This window comes from Balaenoptera musculus, chromosome 7 (assembly GCF_009873245.2).
Source record: "Balaenoptera musculus isolate JJ_BM4_2016_0621 chromosome 7, mBalMus1.pri.v3, whole genome shotgun sequence".
NCBI lineage: Eukaryota > Metazoa > Chordata > Mammalia > Artiodactyla > Balaenopteridae > Balaenoptera > Balaenoptera musculus.
The window spans coordinates 85,847,405-85,870,833 of record NC_045791.1 but is presented as its reverse complement, the minus strand read 5'-3'; positions in this window follow the sequence as shown (position 1 = coordinate 85,870,833).

Sequence of the window (23,429 nt, the reverse complement as noted above, 5' to 3'; positions counted from 1 at the left end):
ACATCCAGTGATGTGTTTTGGGATGTCTGTGAACTTAGTATGACTTTAGGCAGCCTCTCTGCTAATGGGTGGGGTTGTGTTCCTGTCTTGCTAGTTGTTTGGCATGGGGCTTCCAGCACTGGAGCTTGCTGGCCATTGGGTGGAGCTGGGTCTTAGTGTTGAGATGCAGATCTCTGGGAGAGCTCTCGCCGATATATATTACGTGGGGCCAGGAGGTTTCTGGTGGTTCAGTGTCCTGTTCTCGGCCCTCCCACCTCGGAGGCTCCGGCCCAATACCTGGCCAGTGCACCAAGACCCTGCCAGCCACATGGCTCAGAAGAAAAGGAAGAAAGATTAAAAAAAAAAAAAAAGAAACTGACAGACATAACCCTAGGACAAATGGTGAAAGGAAACCTGTACAGACAAAATCACACAAAGGTGCATACACATACAGACTCGGAAAAAGAGAAAAAGGAAGAAAAAAATATATATATATATATTAAAAAAAGAAAGCAACAAGGAAGAGAGCATCCAAACCACTAAAGAAATCCATCAGTGATAATAAGCTTTAAATACTAAACTAAGATAAACATAAAACCAGAAACAAATTGGATGCAGAAAGCAAGTCTACAGGTGCTCCCAAAGTCCACCACCTCAAATTCGGGAACATTTGCTGTCTGTTCAGGTATTTTTCAGATGCAGGGTACATCAAGTTGATTGTGGGGATTTAATCTGCTGCGCTTGAGGCTGCACGGAGAAATTTCCCTTTCTCTTCTTTGTTTGCACAGCTCCTGGCATTCAGCTTTGGTTTTGGCCCTGCCTCTGTGTGTGGGCTGCCCTCAGTAGTCTGTTCCCCACCCAGACAGGAGGGGGTTAAAGCAGCAGCTGATTAGGACTCTCTTGCTAACTCAGGCCGGGGGGCAGGGGGTGTACGGTAGTCATAATTGGAATGTGGAGTGAGCCTGAGGTGGCAGAGGCTGGCTTGACGTTGCAACAGCCTGAAACGTGCCATGTGTTCTCCCAGGGAAGTTGTCCCTAGACCACAGGACCCTGCAGTAGTGGGCTGCACAGGCTCCCTGAGGGAGTGTGGACAGTGACCTGTGCTTGCACACAGGCTTCTTTGTGGCAACGTCCACAGCTTTAGCGGTTCATGTCTGTCTCTGGCATCCGAGCTGATAGCCACAGCTCGAACCCATCTCTGGAGCTTCCTTAGGCAGTGCTCTGCCTTCTGTGGGCACACTGGGAAGGAATCCCCTCTCCTCACGTACCCAGAAACAAAGGTGTCTTCCCTCTCCGGCAGGTCCAGACTTTTTTGCACACTCTCTCCTGGCTAGCTGTAGCACACTAGCCCCCTTCAGGCTGTCTTCACGCAGCCAATACCAGTCCTCTCCCTGGGGTCTGACCTCCGAAGCTGAGCCTCAGCTCCCAGCACCCACCCACCCTGGCAAGTGAGCAGACAAGCCTCTCAGGCTGGTGAGTGCTGGTCAGCACTGATCCTTTGTGCAGGGATCTCTCCACTTTGCCCTCTGCACCCCTGTTGCTGCGCTCTCCTTCATGGCTCTGCAGCTTTGCCCCCGCCTACCCGCCATCCCAACCAGTGAAAGGGCTTCCTAGTGTGTGGAAACTTTTCCTCCTTCACAGCTGCCTCCCAGAGGTGAGGTTCCCATCCCTATTCTTTTGTCTCTGTTTTTTCTTTTTTCTTTTGCCCTACCCAGGTACGCAGGTGCGCAGTTTCTTGCCTTTTGGGAAGTCTGAGGTCTTCTGCCAGCATTCAGTAGGTGTTCTGTAGGAGTTGTTCCACATGTAGATGTATTTTTGATGTATTTATGGGGAAGAAGGTGATCTCCATGTCTTATTCCTCCGCCATCTTGAAGGTCTCTGGAGTTAAAATTTTATCCGGCATATATCTTTCTACAACTGAGGGACCTTTTTTTTTTTTGTCTTTTTTGTTCTTTCCTGAACCAAATATAAATGACTAAAAACTCTACACATGTACATGCCTTTTGACCAGCAATTCCATCTACACATAGGAGTACATACAAAATAAAAATGATAAATATTTTGCAATAAGAGTGTTCATTGTAGCTTTGGTAATAATGACAAAATGTGGAAGGAACCTAAGTGACAATGCAGGTGGACTGATTAAATTCGAGTATAACAATATAATGAGATAATATGTAGCCATTAAAATGATAAAAATAATGAGCATTAGTATATACTAAGCACAGTGCTAAGTATTGTATGCATAATCCCATTAGTTTGTACATCAGTCCTATCAGGCAGGTACTTTGATTATCTCACTATATTTATAAGGCAGTTAAATCTTAGAGAAGTTGAGTAAGCAAGAGTATACAAGTAGTAAGTAGCAGAATTTAATTCCAGAATTTCTGACTTCAGAGCTCAGGGTCTTGACCTGTAGTCTGTCTTGAATTTGTAATAGAGGGAAAAATATTCATGATATATAAGATTTATTTCATGCAATAAAAAGGGTCTTTATTTTTATTTTAATTATTTATATTTTCTATGCCCACATATTACATAAATTACTGTATAATAAAATAGTACACACTGAATTAAAAGTATGAAAAAAATACACAAAATATTGTTTAATAGAAATTTATATGTAAATATAAAATACTTAGCCTAACTATTTTCTTTAAAGTCATGATGTTTTAAAATTGTTTTCAAAACAGATATTCTTTTTAATATGGTCAAAGGGCTCAGTGCCATGAATGTAGCTTTCCATTCCCATTTCTGTTCAACACTATAAATATTTATCATTCTTATTGACTATGTCCCCCATTTTATAACAATCAGTTAGACACCTCTTTGGACATGCATCAAGTACACTTTCTGCTTTAAAGCAAACAAAGTAAAATGTATCCTCCAGTGTTATTTTCTCTTGACCATAACTGGACTCAGTAACCACTCTTTCTTTTCAAAGTTCACTATAATTATCCTTCAGGTACATTTTATAGGTACACCCTAACCAATTAAGTGATGATGATATTTTTATTGAGCATTCCTATATGTATTTGTTTAATTGAGATCTTTCTTACAAAAGTGAATAGAAATAACCTAGGACTGATATAGAGGACCTTCAAGATGGCAGAGGAGTAAGGCGTGGAGATCACCTTCCTCCCCACAAATACATCAACAGTATATCTACATGTGGAACAACTCCTACTGAACGCTGGCAGAAGACCTCAGACTTCCCAAAAGGCAAGGAACTCCCCACGTACCTGGGAAGGGCAAAAGAAAAAAGCAAAAACAGAGACAAAAGAATAAGGATGGGACCTGCACTTCTGCGAGGGAGCTGTGGAGGAGGAAAAGTTTCCACACTCTAGGAAGCCCTTTTGCTGGTGGAAACTGGGGATGGGTGGGGGGGAAGCTTCAGAGCCACCGAGGAGAACGCAGCAACAGGAGTGCAGAGAGCAAAGCAGAGAGATTCCTGCACAGACGATCGGTGCCGACCAGCACTCACCAGCCTGAGAGGCTTGTCTACTCACCTGCCGGGGCAAGTGGGGGCTGGGAGCTGAGGCTCGGGCTTCGGAGGTCAGATCCCAGGGAGAGGACTGGGGTTGGCTGTGTGAACATAGCCTGAAGGGGACTAGTACGCCACAGCTAGCCGGGAAGAAGTCTGAAACTGCCTAAGGGTCAAGAGACCATTGTTTTGGGGTGCTTGAGGAGAGGAGATTCAGAACACCACATAAACGAGCTTCAGAGACAGGCGCGAGCCGCTGAGATCAGCGCGGACACCAGAGAAGGGCATGAAATGCTAAGGCTGCTGCTGCAGCCACCAAGGATCCTGTGTGAAAGCACAGGTCAGTATCCACACCTCCCCTCCTGGGTGCCTGTGGCAGCCCGCCACTGCCAGGGTCCCGTGATCCAGGGACAGGTTCCCTAGGAGAACACACGGCATGCCTCAGGCTTTTGCAACGTCATGCTGGCCTCTGCTGCTGCAGGCTTGGCCCGTATTCCATACCCCTCCCTCCCCCCGACCTGAGTGAGCCAGAGCCCCCTAATCAGCCGCTCCTTTAATCCCCTCCTGTCTGGATGAAGAACAGATGCCAGAGGGCAACCTACATGCAAAGGCGAGGCCAAATCCAAAGCTGAACCCCAGGAGCTGTGCAAACAAACAAGAGAAAGGGAAATTTCTCTCTGCAACCTCAGGAGCAGCAGATTAAATCCCCACAATCAACTTGAGATACCCTGCATCTGTGCAATACCTGAATAGACAACAAATCATCCCAAAATTGAGGGGGTGGACTTTGGGAATAACTGTAGACTTGGGGTTTACTGTATGTGACTGACTAGTTTCTGATTTTTATGTTCATTTTAGTATGGTTTTTAGCGCTTGTTATTATTGGTGGATCTGTTTACTGGTTTGATTGCTCACTTTTTTATTTTTTTTAAATTACTTTTTAATTTTAATAATTTTTTTATTTTTTATTTTAATAAGTTTATTTATTTTATTTTTTTTCTTTCATTTTTTTTCTCCCTTGTCTTCTGAGCCGTGCAGATGACAGGGTCTTGGTGCTCCAGCTGGGTGTCAGGCCTGAGGCTCTGAAGTGGGACAGCCGAGTTCAGGACATTGGATCACCAGAGACCTCCTGTCCCCACATAATATCAATCAGTGAGAGCTCTCGGAGAGATCTCCTTCTCAACGCTAAGACCCAGATCCACTCAACGACCAGTAAGCTACAGTGCTGGACACCCCATGCCAAACAACTAGCAAGACAGGAACACAACACCACCCATTAGCAGAGAGGCTGCCTAAAGTCATACTAAGTTCACAGACACCCCAAAACACACCACCGGATGCAGTCCTGCCCACCAGAAAGACAAGATCCAGCCTCATCCACCAGAACACAGGCACTAGTCCTCTCCACCAGGAAGCCTTCACAACCCACTGAATCAACCTTACCCACTGGGAGCAGACACCGAAAACAATGGGAACCATGAAGCTGCAGCCTGTGAAAAGGAGACCCCAAACACAGTAAGTTAAGTAAAATGAGAAGACAGAGAAACACACAGCAGATGAAGGAGCAAGGTAAAAACCCACCAGGCCAAACAAATGAAGAGGAAATAGGCAGTCTACCTGAAAAAGAATTCAGAGTAATGATAGTAAAGATGATCCAAAATCTTGGAAATAGAATGGAGAAAATACAAGAAACGTTTAACAAGGACATAGAAGAACTAAAGAGCAAACAAACAATGATGAACAACACAATAAATTTTATCAAAAATTCTCTAGAAGGAATCAATAGCAGAATAACTGAAGCAGAAGAATGGATGAGAGAGCTGGAAGATAAAATAGTAGAAATAACTACCACAGAGCAGAAAAAAGAATGAAAAGAACTGAGGACAGTCTCAGAGACCTCTGGGACAACATTAAACACACCAACATTTGAATGATAGGGTTCCCAGAAGAAGAAGAGGAAAAGAAAGGGACTGAGAAAATATTTGAAGAGATTATAGTTGAAAACTTCCCTAACATGGGGAAGGAAATAGTCAGTCAAGTCGAGGAAGCACAGAGAGTGCCATACAGGATAAATCCAAGGAGAAACACACCAAGACACATATTAATCAAACTATCAAAAATTAAATTCAAAGAAAAAATATTAAAAGCAGCAAGGGAATAACAACAAATCACATACAAGGGATTCCCCATAAGGTTAAGAGCTGATCTTTCAGCAGAAACTCTACAAGCCAGAAGGGAGTGGCAGGTCATACTTAAAGTGATGAAAGGGAAAAACCTACAACCAAGATGACTCTACCCAGCAAGGATCTCATTCAGATTTGACAGAGAAATTAAAACCTTTACAGACAAGCAAAAGTTAAGAGAATTCAGCAACACCAAACCAACTTTACAACAAATGCTAAAGGAACTTCTCTATGCAGAAAGCACAAGAGAAGGAAAAGACCTTCAATAACAAACCCAAAACAGTTAAAAAAATGGTAATAGGAACTTACATAATGATAACATCCTTAAATGTAAATGGATTAAATGCTCCAACCAAAACATGTAGATTGGCTGAATGGATACAAAGACAAGATCCATATATATGCTGTCAACAAGAGACCCACTTCAGACCTAGGGACACATACAGACTGAAACTGAGATGAAGGAAAAAGATACTCCATGCAAATGGAAATCAAAAGAAAGCTGGAGTAACAATTCTCATATCAGACAAAATAGACTTTAAAATAAAGATTTTTACAAGAGACAAAGAAGGACACTACATAATGATCAAGAGATCAATCCAAGAAAAAGTATAACAATTGTAAATATTTATGCACCCAACATAGGAGCACCTCAATATATAAGGTAAATGCTAACAGCCTTAAAATGGGAAATCAACAGTAACACAATAATAGTAGGGGACTTTAATACCCCACTTTCACCAATGGACAGATCATCCAAAATGAAAATAAACAAGGAAACACAAGCTTTAAATTATACATTAAACAAGATGGACTTGATATTTATAGGACATTCCAACCAAAAACAACAGAATACACTTTCTTCTCAAATGCAGATGGAACATTCTCCAGGATAGATTGTATCTTGGGTCACAAATCAAGCCTTGGTAAATTTAAGAAAATTGAAATTGTATCAAGTATCTTTTCCAATCAAACACTATGAGACTAGATATCAATTACCAGAAAAAACCTGTAAAAAATACAAACACATGGATGCTAAACAATACGCTACTAAATAACCAAGAGACCACTGAAGAAATCAAAGAGGAAATCAAAAAATACCTAGAAACAAATGACAATGAAAACAGGACGACCCAAAACCTATGGGATGCAGCAAAAGCAGTTCTAAGAGGGAAGTTTATAGCAATACAATCCTACCTCAAGAAACAAGAAAAATCTCAAATAAACAACCTAACCTTACACCTAAAACAATTAGAGAAAGAAGAACAAAAAAACCCCAATGTTAGCAGAAGGAAAGAAATCATAAAGATCAGATCAAAGATAAATGGAAAAGAAATGAAGGAAACAATAGCAAAGATCAATAAAACTGAAAGCTGGTTCTTTGAGAAGATAAACAAAATTGTTAAACCATTAGCCAGACTCAGCAAGAAAAAAAGGGAAAATACTCAAATCCACCGAATTAGAAATGAAAAAGTAGAAGTAACAACTGACAGTGCAGAAATACAAAGGCGCACGAGAGACTACTACAAGCAACTATATGCCAATAAAATGGACAACGTGGAAGAAATGGACACATTCTTAGAAAAGCACAACCTTCTGAGACTGAACCAGGAAGAAATACAAAATATAAACAGACCAATCACAAGCACTGAAAATGAAACAGTGATTAAAAATTTTCCAACAAACAAAAACCCAGGACCAGATGGCTTCTCAGGAGAATTCTGTCAAACATTTAGAGAAGAGCTAACACCTATCCTTCTCAAACTCTTCCAAAATATAGCAGAAGCAGGAACACTCCCAAACTCATTCTACCCTGATGCCAAAACCAGAAAAAAATGTCACAAAAAAAGAAAACTACAGGCCAATATCACTGATGAGCATAAATGCAAAAATCCTCAAAAAAATACTAGCAAACAGAATCCAACAGCACATAAAAGGATTATATACCATAATCAAGTGGGGTTTATCCCAGGAATGCAAGGATTCTTCAATATACACAAATCAATCAGTGTGATGCACCATATTAACAAACTGAAGGATAAAAACCATATGATCATCTCAATAGATGCAGAAAAAGCTTTCAACAAAATTCAACACCGATATATTATAAAAACCTTCCAGAAAGTAGGAATAGAGGGAACTTACCTCAGCATAATAAAGGCCATATATGACAAGGCAACAGTCAACATCTTTCTCAGTGGTGAAAAACTGAAACTATTTCCACTAAGATCAGGAGCAAGACAAGGTTGCCCACTCTTGCCACTATTATTCAAATAGTTTTGGAAGTTTTAGCTACAGTAATCAGAGAAGAAAAAGAAATAAAATAAAATCGGAAAAGAAGAAGTAAAACTGTAACTGTTTGCAGATGACATGATACTATACCTAGAGAATCCTAAGGATTCTACCAGAAAACTACTAGAGCTTACCAATGAATTTGGTAAAGTAGCAGGATACAAAATAAATGCACAGAAATCTCTTGCATTCCTTTACACTAATGATGAAAAATCTGAAAGAGAAATTAAGACACACTCCATTTACCATTGCAACAAAAAGAATAAAATACCTAGGGATAAACCTACCTAAGGAGACAAAAGACCTGTATGCAGAAAACTATAAGACACTGATGAAACAAATTAAAGATGATACAAACAGACGGAGAGATGTACCATGTTCTTGGATTGTAAGAATCAACACTGTAAAAATGAGTATACTACCCATAGCAATCTATAGATTCAATGCAATCCCTATCAAACTAACAATGGCATTTTTCACAGACCTAGAACAAAATATTTCACAATTTGTATGGAAACACAAAAGACCCCGAATAGCCATAGCAATCTTGAGAAAGAAAAACGGAGATGGAGGAATCAGGCTCCCTGACTTCAGACTATACTACAAAGCTACAGTAATCAAGACAGTATGGTACTGGCACAAAAACAGAAATAGAGATCAATGGAACAGAATACAAAGCCCAGAGATAAACCCATGCGCTTACTTGTCACCTTATCTTTGATAAAGGAGTCAAGAATATACAATGGAGCAAAGACAGCCTCTTTAATAAGTGGTGCTGGGGAAACTAGACAGCTACATGTAAAAGAATGAAATTAGAACACTCCCTAACACCATATGCAAAAATAAACTCAAAATGGATTAAAGACCTAAACGTAAGGCCAGACACTATCAAACTCTTAAAGGAAATCATAGGCAGAACACTCTATGACATAAATCACAGAAAGATCTTTTTTGACCCACCTCCTAGAGAAATGGACACAAAAACAAAAATAAACAAATGGGACCTAATGAAACTTAAAAGCTTTTGCACTGCAAAGGAAACCATAAACAAGATGAAAAGACAACCTTCAGAATGGGAGAAAAACTTTGCAAATGAAGCAACTGACAAAGGATTAACCTCCAAAATTTACAAGCAGCTCATGCAACTCAATATCAAAAAACCAAACAACCCAATCCAAAAATGGGCAGAAGACCTAAATAGACATTTCTCCAAAGAAGATATACAGATTGCCACCAAACACATGAAAGAATGCTCAACATCACTAATCATTAGAGAAATGCAAATCAAAACTACAATGAGGTATCACCTCACACCAATCAGAATGGCCATCATCAAAAAATGTACAAGCAATAAATGCTGGAGAGGGTGTGGAGAAAAGGGAACCCTCTTGCACTGTTGGTGGAAATGTAAATTGATACTGCCACTATGGAGAACAGTATGGAGGTTCCTTAAAAAACTAAAAAGAGAACTACCATATGACCCAGCAATCCCATTTCTGTGCACATACCCTGAGAACATCATAATTTGAAAAGTGTCATGTACGACAATGTTCATTGCAGCTCTATTTACAATAGCCAGGACATGGAAGCAACCTAAGTGTCCATCGACAATTGAATGGATAAAGATGATGTGGCACATATATACAGTGGAATATTTCTCAGCCATAAAAAGAAATGGAATTGAGTTATTGTGTAGTGAGGTGCATGGACCTAGAGACTGTCATACAGAGTGAAGTAAGTCAGAAAGAGCAAAACAAATACCGTATGCTAACACATATATATGGAATCTAAAAAAAAATAAAAGGTTCTGAAGAACCTAGGGGCAGGACAGGAATAAAGACGGAGACATAGAGAATGGACTTGAGGATTTGGGGAGGGGGAAGGTTAAGCTGGGACGAAGTGAGAGAGTGGCATTGACATATATACACTGTCAAATGTAAAATAGGTAGCTAGTGGGAAGCAGCCACATAGAACAGGAAGGTCAGCTCCGTGCTCTGTGACCACCTAGAGGGGTGGGATATGGAGGGTCGGAGGGAGACCCAAGAGCGATGGGATATGGGGATACATGTATACATATAGTTGATTCACTTCGTTATACAGCAGAAACTAACACAACATCGTAAAGAAATTATACTCCAATAAAGATGTTAAAAAAAAAAGAGAATTAACCTAGAACTGTATTATATTTCTTCCCTCAATATAGTTAAATGTTTTATTCACTCAAATAACTTTAGTGGTCCTCCTTTCTCTTAATTCTTGCCACTTCGTGTTTTTGTCTGTCTGTCTGTCTGCCTCTCCTCTCTCTTTCCATATATAAATATCTGTATATACCTATAGCTATATCCAAAGAAATTAACAGACTGATTTCTTACAAGGAAGGTGGTTGAGAAAATTAATGAATCAACCTCCTATTAACAGATCTCCTGCTAAAGATAGTCATAAATTAACCCAAAGCTTTCTTGTGGGTAGGAAGAACACTTAGGAGTCTGTTGTGAGAGTCCATGCAAGAGATATTGATGAATAGGAGCCTTGTGGTCATGGGGAAAATATAGATAAATGCATGGATTTCAGTGTAGTTGGAAGCTAGCGCATGATAAGTTTGTAATAAGTAATTATTAAATGAATAAATGAGTAAATGAATGTAGAAATTACTAAAATAAAATCTTTTCCCTCCAGTAGCACATAATCTAATGTTGGCGACACATCTACAGAATTATAATCAGAATTATTTTTAAAAATCGTTTTTGTTGAGTGACTCGAACAGAATAAGCAAAGGGTTTCACTCAATCCATTAATCCCCATATTATTTTGGAAATATTAATAAATAAATCTTTTTTAATGTTAAAGAAAATCAAGATTAATATGAAGATTCTACAACGGAGTTGCAATAGATAGGATCTAAGAGTAAAACAGATAGTAAGCATGTCTTAATACTGCAATATTACTTTATATGTATTTTAACTTCAGTTGTTTTACTATTGCAAAGTGTCTTTTCAAAAAATGGTAATGGATCAAATTACCATGAGCACAGAAATACAAAAGTTAACAAAATAAAGAGTACATAGGATTATGCTCTTTAGACTTACAAAAATAATGATAACTTTTATTTTACTATTACTCTGTGTCAGACCCTGGGCAAAGCATTTACTATACATGACATCAGTTAGTAATGATATTTAATAAATAAATAACACATCATTTAATAAACATTGACTACTAATTTGAACTATTTTAAAAGTGTAATTTAAATTCTAAGCAAAACTGTTTACTTTAACAAATGCTAAATTTTTTATCAGTGAATTTGTCCAAGTGTATATTGATACATAATGTTAAAGAGTTTCATTCCAGAATAATAGTTTTTGAATCATCAGGCAAACACACAAGCATGATTCAAAGGTTGATGAAACTTTACTCCAGTCATTTCCTTTTTTTTTTTTTTTCAGTCATTTCCTTTTGTAACATTAAAGTATTTATATTTCTTTACAAGTGCTAGCAAAGATGCTGAGGCAGAAATTTCAAAGTAATTATAAAGTCTAAGTAGAATAGTATGACTCTTCCTTTCCTGATATTTCTTAATATTTGTGGAGTAAGTGAGTGATGAGATTTAAGGAATGATCTATTTTGGTTGTGAACAAAATGGCAGGGGTTGGGGGGGAGAGTAACTTACTGAAGTAAGAATAGCTGCTGTTTTTCTACAAGATTCAGACTGCCATGCAAGTGAACCACCTAGCACAAAGGCCATTGCAGTAGGCCTCCCTTTTCCATGGATTCACTTTCCATGATTTCAGTTACCCCCGGTCAACCATAGTCTGAAAATGTTGAATGGAAAATTCTAGAAATGAACAATTCATTAATTTTAAATTGCACATCGTTATGAGTAGCTTGATGAAATCTGGTGCTGTCCTGTATGGTATGTGAATCATCCCTTTGTCCAGCATATGCCCCCGTTAGTCACTTAGCAGATCTCAGATCAACTGCTGTGCTTGTGTTCAGCTAACCTTTATTCTGCTTAATAATGTCCTCAAAGCACAAGAATAGTGATGCTGGCAATTCACATACGCCCAAGAGGAGCCGCAAAGTGCTTCCTTTAAGTGAAAAGGTGAAAGTTCTCTACTTAATAAAAAAAGAAAAAAATTAGATGCTGAGGTTGCTAAGATCTACAGAAAGAATGAATCTTCTAGTTGTGAAATTGTGAAGAAGGAAAAAAGAAATTCTTACTAGTTTTGCTGTTGACCTCAAACTGCAAAAATTACAGTGACAGTGCATGATAAGTGATTAATTAAGACAGAAAAGACATTAAATTTGTACAATAAGATATTTTGAGACAGAGAGACCACATTCACATAACTTTTATTGCAGTATATTGCTATAATTGTTCTATTTCATTATTAGTTATTATTGTTAAACTCTTACTGGCCTAATTTTTAAATTAAATTATCATAGGTATGTATGTATAGGAAAAAGCATAGTACAGTTGACCCTTCAACAACATGGGTTTGAACTGTGCACATCCGCTTATGCGTGGTTTTTTTTTCAATAAATATATACTGCAGTACTACATGGTTAGCGGAATCCTTGCTTGGTTGAATCCATGGATGCAGAACCATGGATACGGAGGGTCAACTGTAAGTTTATAGATGGATTTTCAACTGTGCAGAGATTGGTGCCCCAGATCCCTGAGTTCAAGGGTCAACTGTATAAATAGGGTTCAGTACAATCTGCAGTTTCAGGCATCCACTGGGGGTCTTGGAAAGTATCCCCCATGGATTAGGGGAGACTACTATATTTCAGAGAAATCTGAAATCCTGGCCTCAGACACGGTCAGAGGAGTGGTGGGAAAAGTTTTTCCTATCCCCCAACTCTAAAACAATTTCCCTGCCTTGCTCTGCAGTAGTGTCTGTAATATCCCAATTGGCCATCTTTTGTGGTTAATTTATGGGAGTTATTGGACAATATAGAAAAACTTTCTTAGCAAGAGGAACAGATTTGGAGTCAGCTGGTTTGCCTTGAATAAGCTGGTTTATTCCCCTGTTGCAAAATGGGAAGAAGAATATCTTCCTCAAAGGTTGTTTTGTGAGAATTCAGTGTAATTATGTAAGTATTTGTGTACTAGAGAAGTCTATGTAGGGTGATGCTAATTCACTTAAAGTTTCCCATAGTGGATGGCGCACAGGCTTTGGGAGATGAGAGCACCAGTTGCCTGGTAAGGATTCAGGTAATACTATGAGTAACACTGCACTGCAGAGAAAGGCAAGCAAGTCACATGTTGATGATTTCAGTGTTTTGTATGAGGCTGGCCATCAGTGAATACACTGAAAGTTTGATAAGCATGTGGTGAGATAGAACTATATTAAATGATCTGGAAATTCAGACCTGTCCTTCAGATTTCACGGTGGCATTGTTCCCAGACGAGTTACTCATTCAGTTCCTAAAAACTTCAGAGAAAGAGCTTTCTGCCTTAGTAAAGCACCCCAGGGTTTGCCAGCCACAACAAGGTAGAAATCCTTCCAAATATCTCACCGCATTCCTGCTGCAGTTGGCCTGATTGTGCCCTTATTGGAGATGGAAAAATACAGACGGGATGCTCTTAAAAGAAATCCATTATGTATATATATATCCCCCCAAAAAAGATGATGCTGATGATTCGCTTTGCAAAAACTTTAAAAAAAGGTTTTACATAGAAAATTTATTGTTAAACAAAATACTACCTTTGAACTATTTATAAAATAGTCAAGTACCAAAATTAAACAGATAATAAAAACGATTAAATAAACATACAAATATTTCTGTGGTTGATGGTTTTATGGAATATAGTTCTCCTTTGGGTTCCTAACACTTGCAGTTACCAAAGGCCTAGATTGCTGAAGTCACTTTTGAACCATTTTAATTAGTCTTAGTGAATGGAGACTTTAGAAGGGGGGGACAATAAGGAGGGAATGAGGGAGAGGAAGAAAAGAAGGGGACCAGAAGGTCTAGTAAAATTGAAATTCACTTGTGAACTGAAATGTAAAAATCTTGTGGCTGAATTACAGTGAGATATACAGAAAAATTGACTCTGGATAGACTGAAAAATAAGTTTGTTTAAAGAAAACATGAAAAGGGCTTATTTTTACTGCTTCTTAAATATTAAGCAACATAAATGTTAACAGTGGTTTGCCAATATTTCCGGAGAATGAAATTTAATAAACTTTCTACATTCATTATATGCATTAGTTTCTCCTAGTAATTTCTAACATGATAATAATAATGCTTCGTAATAGACTTTTTTTTTAAACATCTTTATTGGAGTATAATTGCTTTACAATATCCTCTAGGATATTATCTTTAAAAATTTATTTTATTTTATTTTATTTTTTCTGAAGATTTATTTTTTATTTTTTATTTATTTTTTAAAAAATGTATTTATTTTTAACATCTTTATTGGAGTATAATTGCTTTACAATGGTGTGTTAGTTTCTGCTTTATAACAAAGTGAATCAACCAGACATATACATATATCCCCATATCTCCTCTCTCTTGCGTCTCCCTCCCACCATCCATATCCCACCCCTCTAGCTGGTCACAAAGCACCGAGCTGATCTCCCTGTGCTATGTGGCTGCTTCCCACTAGCTATCTATTTTACGTTTGGTAGTATATATAAGTTCGTGTCACTCTCTCACTATGTCCCAGCTTATCCTTCCCCCTCCCCGTATCCTCAGGTCCATTCTCTACATCTGCGTCTTTATTCCTGTCCTGCCCCTAGGTTCATCAGAACGAGTTTTTTTTGTTTTTTTATTTTTTTTAGATTCCATATATATGTGTTAGCATATGGTATTTGTTTTTCTCTTTCTGACTTACTTCACTCTGTATGACAGACTCTAACTCCATCCACCTCAGTACAAATAACTCAATTTCGTTTCTTTTTATGGATGAGTAAACTTCCATGGTATATATGTGCCACATCTTCTTTATCCATTCATCTGTCGATGGACACATACATTGCTTCTGTGTCCTGGCTATTGTAAATAGAGCTGCAATGAACATTGTGGTACATGACTCTTTTTGAATTATGCTTTTCTCAGGGTATATGCCCAGTAGTGGGATTGCTGGGTTGTATGGTAGTTCTAATTTTAGTTTTTTGAAGAACCTCCATACTGTTCTCCATAATGGCTGTATCAATTTACATTCCCACCAACAGTGCAAGAGGGTTCCCTTTTTTCCACACCCTCTCCAGCATTTATTGTTTGTACATTTTTTGATGATGGCCATTCTGATCGGTGTGAGGTGATACCTCCTTGTAGTTTTGATTTGCATTTCTCTAATGATTAGTGATGTTGAGCATTCTTTCATGTGTTTGGTGGCAATCTGTATATCTTCTTTGGAGAAATGTCTATTTAGGTCTTCTGCCCATTTTTGGATTGGGTTGTTTGGTTTTTTGATATTGAGTTGCATGAGCTGCTTGTAAATTTTGGAGGTTAATCCTTTGTCAGTTGCTTCATTTGCAAATATTTTCTCCCATTCTGAGGGTTGTCTTTTCGTCTTGTTTATGGTTTCCTTTGCAGTGCAAAAGCTTTTAAATTTCATTAGGTCCCATTTGTTTATTTTTGGTTTTATTTCCATTTCTCTAGGAGGTGAGTCCAAAAGGATCTTGCTGTGATTTATGTCATAGAGTGTTCTGCCTATGATATCCTCTAAAAGTTTGATAGTGTCTGGCCTTACATTTAGGTCTTTAATCCATTTTGAGTTTATTTTTGTATATGGTGTTAGGGAGTGTTCCAATTTCATTCTTTTACATGTATACCTCCAGTTTTCCCAGCACCACTTATTAAAGAGGCTGTCTTTTCTCCATTGTATATTCTTACCTCCTTTATCAAAGATAAGGTGACCACATGTGCATGGGTTTATCTCTGGGCATCCTCTCCTGTTCCATTGATCTCTATTTCTGTTTTTGTGCCAGTATCATACTGTCTTGATTACTGTAGCTTTTTAGTATAGTCTGAAGTCGGGGAGCCTGATTCCTCCAGCTCCGTTTTTCTTTCTCAAAATTGCTTTGGCTATTCGGGATCTTTTGTGTTTCCATACAAATTGTGAAATGTTTTGTTCTAGTTCTGTGAAAAATGCCATTGGTAGTTTGATAGGGATTGCATTGAATCTGTAGATTGCTTTGGGTAGTATAGTCATTTTCACAATGCTGATTCTTCCAATCCAAGAACGTGGTATATCTCTCCGTATGTTTGTATCATCTTTACTTTTTTTCATCAGTGTGTTATAGTTTTCTACCTACAGGTCTTTTGTCTCCTTAGGTAGGTTTATTCCTAGGTATTTTATTCTTTTGTTGCAGTGGTCAATGGGAGTGTTTCCTTAATTTCTCTTTCAGATTTTTCATCATTAGTATATAGGGATGCAAGAGACTTCTGTGCATTAATTCTGTATCCTGCTACTTTACCAATTTCATTGATTATTTCTGGTAGTTTTCTGGTAGCATCTTTAGGGTTCTCTATGTATGCTATCATGTTATCTACAAACAGTGACAGCTTTACTTCTTCTTTTCCTATTTGGATTCCTTTCATTTCTTTTTCTTCTCTGATTGCTGTGGCTAAAACTTCCAAAACTATGTTGAATAATAGTGGTGAGAGTGGGCAACCTTGTCTTGTTCCTGATCTTAGTGGAAATGGTTTCAGTTTTTTACCATTGAAAACGTTGGTGGCTGTGGGTTTGTCATATATGGCCTTTATTATGTTGAGGTAAGCTCCCTCTATGCCTACTTTCTGGAGGGTTTTTATCATAAATGGATGTTGAATTTTGTTGAAAGCTTTTTCTGCATGTATTGAGATGATCATATGGTTTTTATCCTTCAGTTTGTTAATATGGTGCTTCACATTGATTCATTTGCGTATATTGAAGAATCCTTGCATTCCTGGGATAAACCCTGCTTGATTACAGTGTATGATCCTTCATGTGTGCTGTTGGATTCTGTTTGCTGGTATTTTGTTGAGCATGTTTGCATCTATGTTCATCAGTGATATTGGCCTGTAGTTTTCTTTTTTGTGACATCTTTGTCTGGTTTTGGTATCAGGGTGATGGTGGCCTCGTAGAATGAGTTTGGGAGTGTTTCTCCCTCTGCTATATTTTGGAAGAGTTTGAGAAGGATAGGTGTTAGCTCTTCTCTAAATGTTTTATAGAATTCACCTGTGAAGCCATCTGGTCCTGGGCTTTTGCTTGTTGAAAGATTTTTAATCAGAGTTTCAATTTCAGTGCTTGTGATTGTTGTTTTTATATTTTCTATTTCTTCCTGGTTCAGTCTCAGAAGGTTGTGCTTTTCTAAGAATGTGTCCATTTCTTCCAGGTTGTCCATTTTATTGGCATAGAGTTGCCTGTAGTAAACTTTCATGATCCTTTGTTTTTATGCAGTGTCAGTTGTTACTTCTCCTTTTTCATTTCTAATTCTATTGATTTGAGTCTTCTCCCTTTTTTTCTTGCTGCGTCTGGCTAATGGTTTATCAATTTTGTTTATCTTCTGAAAGAACCAGCTTTTAGTTTTATTGATCTTTGCTCTTGTGTCTTTGATTTCTTTTTCATTTATTTCTCATCTGATTTTTATGATTTCTTTCCTTCTGCTAACATTGGGGTGTTTTGTTCTTCTTTCTCTAATCGCTTTAGGTGTAAGGTTAGGTTGTTTCTTAGAGATGTTTCTTGTTTCTTGAGGTAGGATTGTATTGCTATAAACTTCCCTCTTAGAACTGCTTTTGCTGCATCCCATAGGTTTTGGGTGATCATGTTTTCTTTGTCATTTGCTTCTAGGTATTTTTTGATTTCCTCTTTGATTTCTTCAGTGATCTCTTGGTTATTTAGTAGTGTATTTAGTATTTAGTAGTAGCCTTCATGTGTTTATGTTTTTTTCAAATTTTTTCCTGTAATTTATATCTAGTCTCATAGCGTGGTGGGTGGAAACGATACTTGATACAATTTCAATGTCTTAAATTTACCAATGCTTGATTTGTGACCCAAGATATGATCTATCCTGGAGAATGTTCCATGAGCACTTGAGAAGAAAGTGTATTCTGTTGTTTTTGGATGGAATGTCCTATAAATATCAATTAAGTCCCTCTTGTTTAATGTATCATTTAAAGCTTGTGTTTCTTTCTTTATTTTCATTTTGGATGATCTGTCCATTGGTGAAAGTGGGGTGTTAAAGTCCCCTACTATGATTGTGTTATTGTCGATTTCCCCTTTTATGGCTGTTAGCATTTACCTTATGTATTGAGGTGCTCCTTTGTTGGGTGCGTAAATATTTACAGTTGTTATATCTTCTTCTTGGATTGTTCCCTTGATCATTATGTAGTATCCTTCTTTGTCTCTTCTAATAGTCTTTATTTTAAAGTCTATTTTGTCTGATATAAGAATTGCTACTCCAGCTTTCTTTTGATTTCCATTTGCATGGAATATCATCTTCCACCCCCTCACTTTCAGTCTGTATGTGTCCCTAGGTCTGAAGTGGGTCTCTTGTGGACAGCATATATATGGGTCTTGTTTTTGCATCCGTTCTTCTAGTCTATGTCTTTTGGTTGGAGCATTTAATCCATTTGCATTTAATGTAATTATTGATATGTATGTTCCTATTTCCAGTTTTTAAATTGTTTTGGGTTTGTTATTGTAGGTCTTTTCCTTCTCTTGTTTCCTGACTGGAGAATTTCCTCTAGCATTTGTTGTAAAGCTGGCTTGGTGGTGCTGAATTCTCTTAGCTTTTGCTTGTCTGTAAAGGTTTTAATTTCTCTGTCAAATCTGAATGAGATCCTTGCTGGGTAAAGAAATCTTGGTTGTAGGTTTTTCCCTTTGTCACTTTAAATATGTCCTGCCACTCCCTTCTGGCTTGCAGAGTTTCTGCTGAAGATCAGCTGTTAATCTATGGGGATTCCCTTGCATGTTATTCGTTGTTTTTCCCTTGCTGCTTTTAATATTTTTCTTTGTGTTTAATTTTTGATAGTTTGATTAATATGTGTCTTGGCGTGTTTCTCCTTGGATTTATCCTGTATGCGACTCTGTGCTTCCTGGACTTGATGACTATTTCCTTTCTCATATTAGGGAAGTTTTCAACTATAATCTCTTCAAATATTTTCTCAGTCCCTTTCTTTTTCTCTTCTTCTTCTGGAACCCCTATAATTTGAATGTTGGTGTGTTTAATGTTGTCCCAGAGGTCTCTGAGACTGTCCTCAGTTCTTTTCATTCTTTTTTCTTTATTCTGCTCTGCAGTAGTTATTTCCACTATTTTATCTTTCAGGTCACTTATCCGTTCTTCTTCCTCAGTTATTCTGCAATTGATTCCTTCTAGAGAATTTTTAATTTCATTTATTGTGCTGTTCATCATTGTTTTTTTGCTCTTTAGTTCTTCTATGTCCTTGTTAAACGTTTCTTGTATTTTCTCCATTCTATTTTCAAGATTTTGGATCATCTTTACTATCATTACACTGAATTCTTTTTCAGTTAGACTGCTTATTTCCTCTTCATTTGTTTGGCCTGGTGGGTTTTTACCTTGCTCCTTCATCTGCTGTGTGTTTCTCTTTCTTCTCATTTTACTTAACTTGCTGTGTTTGGCGTCTCCTTTTTGCAGGCTGCAAGTTCATAGTTCCCGTTGTTTTTGGTGTCTGTTGCCAGTGGGTAAGGTTGGTTCAGTGGATTGTGTAGGCTTCCTGGTGTAGGGGACTAGTGCATGTGTTCTGGTGGATGAGGCTGGATCTTGTCTTTCTGGTGGGCAGGACTGCATCCAGTGGTGTGTTTTGGGGTGTCTGTGACCTTATTATGATTTTAGGCAGCCTGTCTGCTAATGGTTGTGGTTGTGTTCCTGTCTTGCTAGTTGTTTGGCATAGGGTGTCCAACACTGTCGCTTGCTGGTCTTGAGTGGAACTGGGTCTTAGCGTTGAGATGAAGATCTCTGGGAGAGCTTTCCCGTTTGATATTACTTTGGGCGGGAGGTCTCTGGTGGACCAATGTCCTGAACTCCGCTCTCCCACCTCAGAGGCACAGGCCTGACACACAGCCAGAGCACCAAGATCCTGTCAGTCACACAGCTTTTGGGAAGTCTGAGGTCTTCTGCCAGCGTTCAGTAGGTGCTCTGTAGGAGTTGTTCCACGTGTAGATGTACTTCTGATGTATTTGTGGGGAGGAAGGTGACCTCCACGTCTTACTCCTCTGCTATCTTGAAGGTCTCTGGAAACAGTCTTGAGCAACTGTGTGTTTAGGTCAGTCACATGCCGTCTTACAGGACAGCCATAGAGACTTATGAGTTCACCGCACCCTGATCAGAAGAGAAGCTATAAGCTTCATTCAGAGTCTTTCGGGTAGGAAGCTCCTTCCTGCACCAGGAGAAAAGCGTGCCCCTGTGCCGATGCTCTTCCACCTGGGCCCAGAGGTAGAAGTCCAAGTCAAACGGAAAAGAACAGCCTCACTGAGCAACCAGGAGTGTCACCTGTACCCAAGGTGATCTCAGCAGCAGCGGCAAGTACCTGTGGTGGATTTTCAGGCAGAACTCCATAATAGACTTTTGTTATTATTAGGCTAGAGTGTGTTAGGCAATTAAGCAATGAAATGCTTACTTTGGAGGCAAATAAACATGTGGGCAACTACACTACTATCAATTAAATGAGCACTTTAGTGCACTGAATGGTACCCTAACGAATGGTTCTGAAATGATAAAGTAATAATAGCTAATATCTCTTGAGTGCTTATGATATGTCAGGCACTGTTAAGTGCTTTTCAAGTATTGGCTTATTTATTTCTCACAACTCTGTGATAGAAGTACCATTTTTATTCCTATTTTATGTATGTGGAAACTGAGGTTGAAGAGGGTATGGAAGTTGCCTGCAGTCACAGAGCCAGGAAGGGACTGATCCAGCAATGGAAGCCAGATTGTCCGCTCCCAAAGGCCTATTCTCACTGGGCAACACCTTCTCAAATGGTGAACGAAGTCAGTGATGTGAGCAAACAAGCACAGAAGTTCAGAGTTAATGTCATTCCTGCTACATAAAGTTAGAAGATACACCAGGGCACTCTAACCTTCTAACATTTGTCAAAGGAGATTATGAATATGCAGTGATTAGCACTGAAAAGAGCTACATTTTGTAACATGATGAATTACAAAAGCTGATCCTCCTAAATCCCAACAGAGAGGTCTGTACAGGATAAAAACATATCTTTTAGCTTGTTTCAAAATGAAAATATTATACAATGCACAAAAAAATTGTGGTGCAGTACTGACCAGTTTCTTAGGACTTCAACTTTGCTCTTATTTGTTCATTTTCTGAGGGAGGAATAAGTTTATATAGAAGTCTTATATGACAGATAGCACATGGCATCACATTTTTCAGTTGATAACTTGATACTTTGAAGTAATCCAGTTCAATCCTGTCATTTTAAAGAAGAAGAACCCAAGACTCAAATATTAATATCAAGCCGTAAGCAGGAGTGATTAAAAACTAGGGCTTTTGAATCCTTGTGTTGAATATTTCCAGACAGCTTGCGTAAATAGAACCACTGGAGGCAGAATGAATCCATTCCCCAACCCCCATTTCCACCTGCTTTGTACCCTGAATACTCAATTAGCTCTAAGAAAGCAAAATGAAGAGAAAAGCTTTTGGATGGGATTTTATTCCTCTCAAGATGTGTCAGAAAGTCATAAAATCTGGAAAAGAATTATCCCCTTCTGCTGGGCAAGGGATAATCTTTGCTATTGTGGATATGGTGGTCTGACATGACTAGTGGTTCCCTGGGGCTATTTGATATTTCTTAAATAAAGAGTCTTTGGAATGCCTTGCCGAGGATAGGTTGCCATGGAAACAGTGAAGTCAGCGGTTGCAGTCCTTAGTAAAAGATTTCATCTATTTGCGTACCTAGCTGGTGCAAAACATAGCTGGTGCAGATTTTCAAAACAGCAGCCTTGCTTCTAGAGCATGTGACATTGACCATTAACTCTGATTCAGGATGTCATATGTTAAATGTCATTCTGCAAACAATGATGCTAAAGCAGTCTGGAGAAAAATACCATAAGGATTGCCAGGCTGACAGTAGTCTCGCAATAGAATCTGAAGTAGCAAAGCCTGGGTTAAAAAGCCTGCAAAGCATCGTTAGCTCCCTGTCCCTTGCCCCCACTCTCCACCCTGGAAAAATCAGCCATGAGTATCTCTTTTCCATGTCAGTGATGGAGGGTAAAGAAGAAACTACATGAGGGAGGAAGGGAGAGTGGGGAGGAAAGAAGGAAGGAGAGACAGAAAGAAGAGATGGGTCCAGGATGACTTGCAAAATTGAAATGCACAATAACAAATGTGAACAAGGAAGGAACCAGTGTGAATTCTTAGGCGCTGCTGGTGGTAACCTTTTTGGAAAAAAATTAACCCTCTTAGTGGATTTGAAAATGTACATAGTTGATGACCCTGCAGTTGCATTCCTTGGAACAGAGTCTCAAGGCATCCTTGCACATGTGCAGCAGAACAATGAAGAATGTTCCTGGCATCCCTGGGTGTAATAGCAAAAATGCTGGAGACTTTACATAATTCTCTACACACATCAGCATGGATGATTCTCACAACCTAATGTTGAGTGAAGAAGCAAGCCGTACAAGGATAAACGCAGTAAGAAAGTGAAATATTCACCAACTAAACAGTAGGTCGTTTAAGGAAGCATACACAAAGGACACAGTTATAAAGAAGAATGAGAGAATTATTAACACAAAATCCAGCATTGCGTTTATGTTTGGAGAGGAGAGAGGAACATTTTGGTTGGGAGAATAACATGAGTACTATGAATATTCTCTTGCTTTTAAAAAATTTTTTTAAAACTATGTATATCTCTATAGACAGTTAAAATTACTTTTAAAATACTAAAACTTGAAAAATTGAAATTCACATACCATCTTATATCATTTTAGTCGTTATTTTTATCTTTCTCAACAAAGAACATTGTAGATGGACATTGTTATTATCAAACATAATAATAGCTTTTACATAGAACTCTGTAATTTACGAAGACTGTTCCCAACACTTTAAGGTGGATTTGATTATTTCTGAATCACAACCAAATAACAGAGGCTCAGATGAGACATATACAAGGAAACAGAGCTAGAAAAGGAATAAAGTGAAACTCTGGTCTTGTGACTCAGTAGCCTGATAATCATTCTACTGTAATCGTACCAAAACCTCACACCCATTCTTGCTGTCCTCCTTACGCGGTACACTCTTTGATTAGAATCATTTGACTGTTGTTCTGTACCTCAAACTCCATGCTGCTATTGCTCGCAATTCCTTTAAAATCTTGTATTCTCTCACATGCCCAAGTCTTTGCACATCTTTGTACATTTCCTCGGCTTGTGGTGCTCTGTCAAATCACAACTCCCCTCCAACCCTCTTAGCTTGCTCATTCTTAGTCATCCTTCAGTTCTGAGCTTAGATGTCATTCAGTCCAGGGCACCTGAGTCCCCAGAATCAAGGTAGATGTCTCATAGTATCCTTGACAGCAGTTTTTT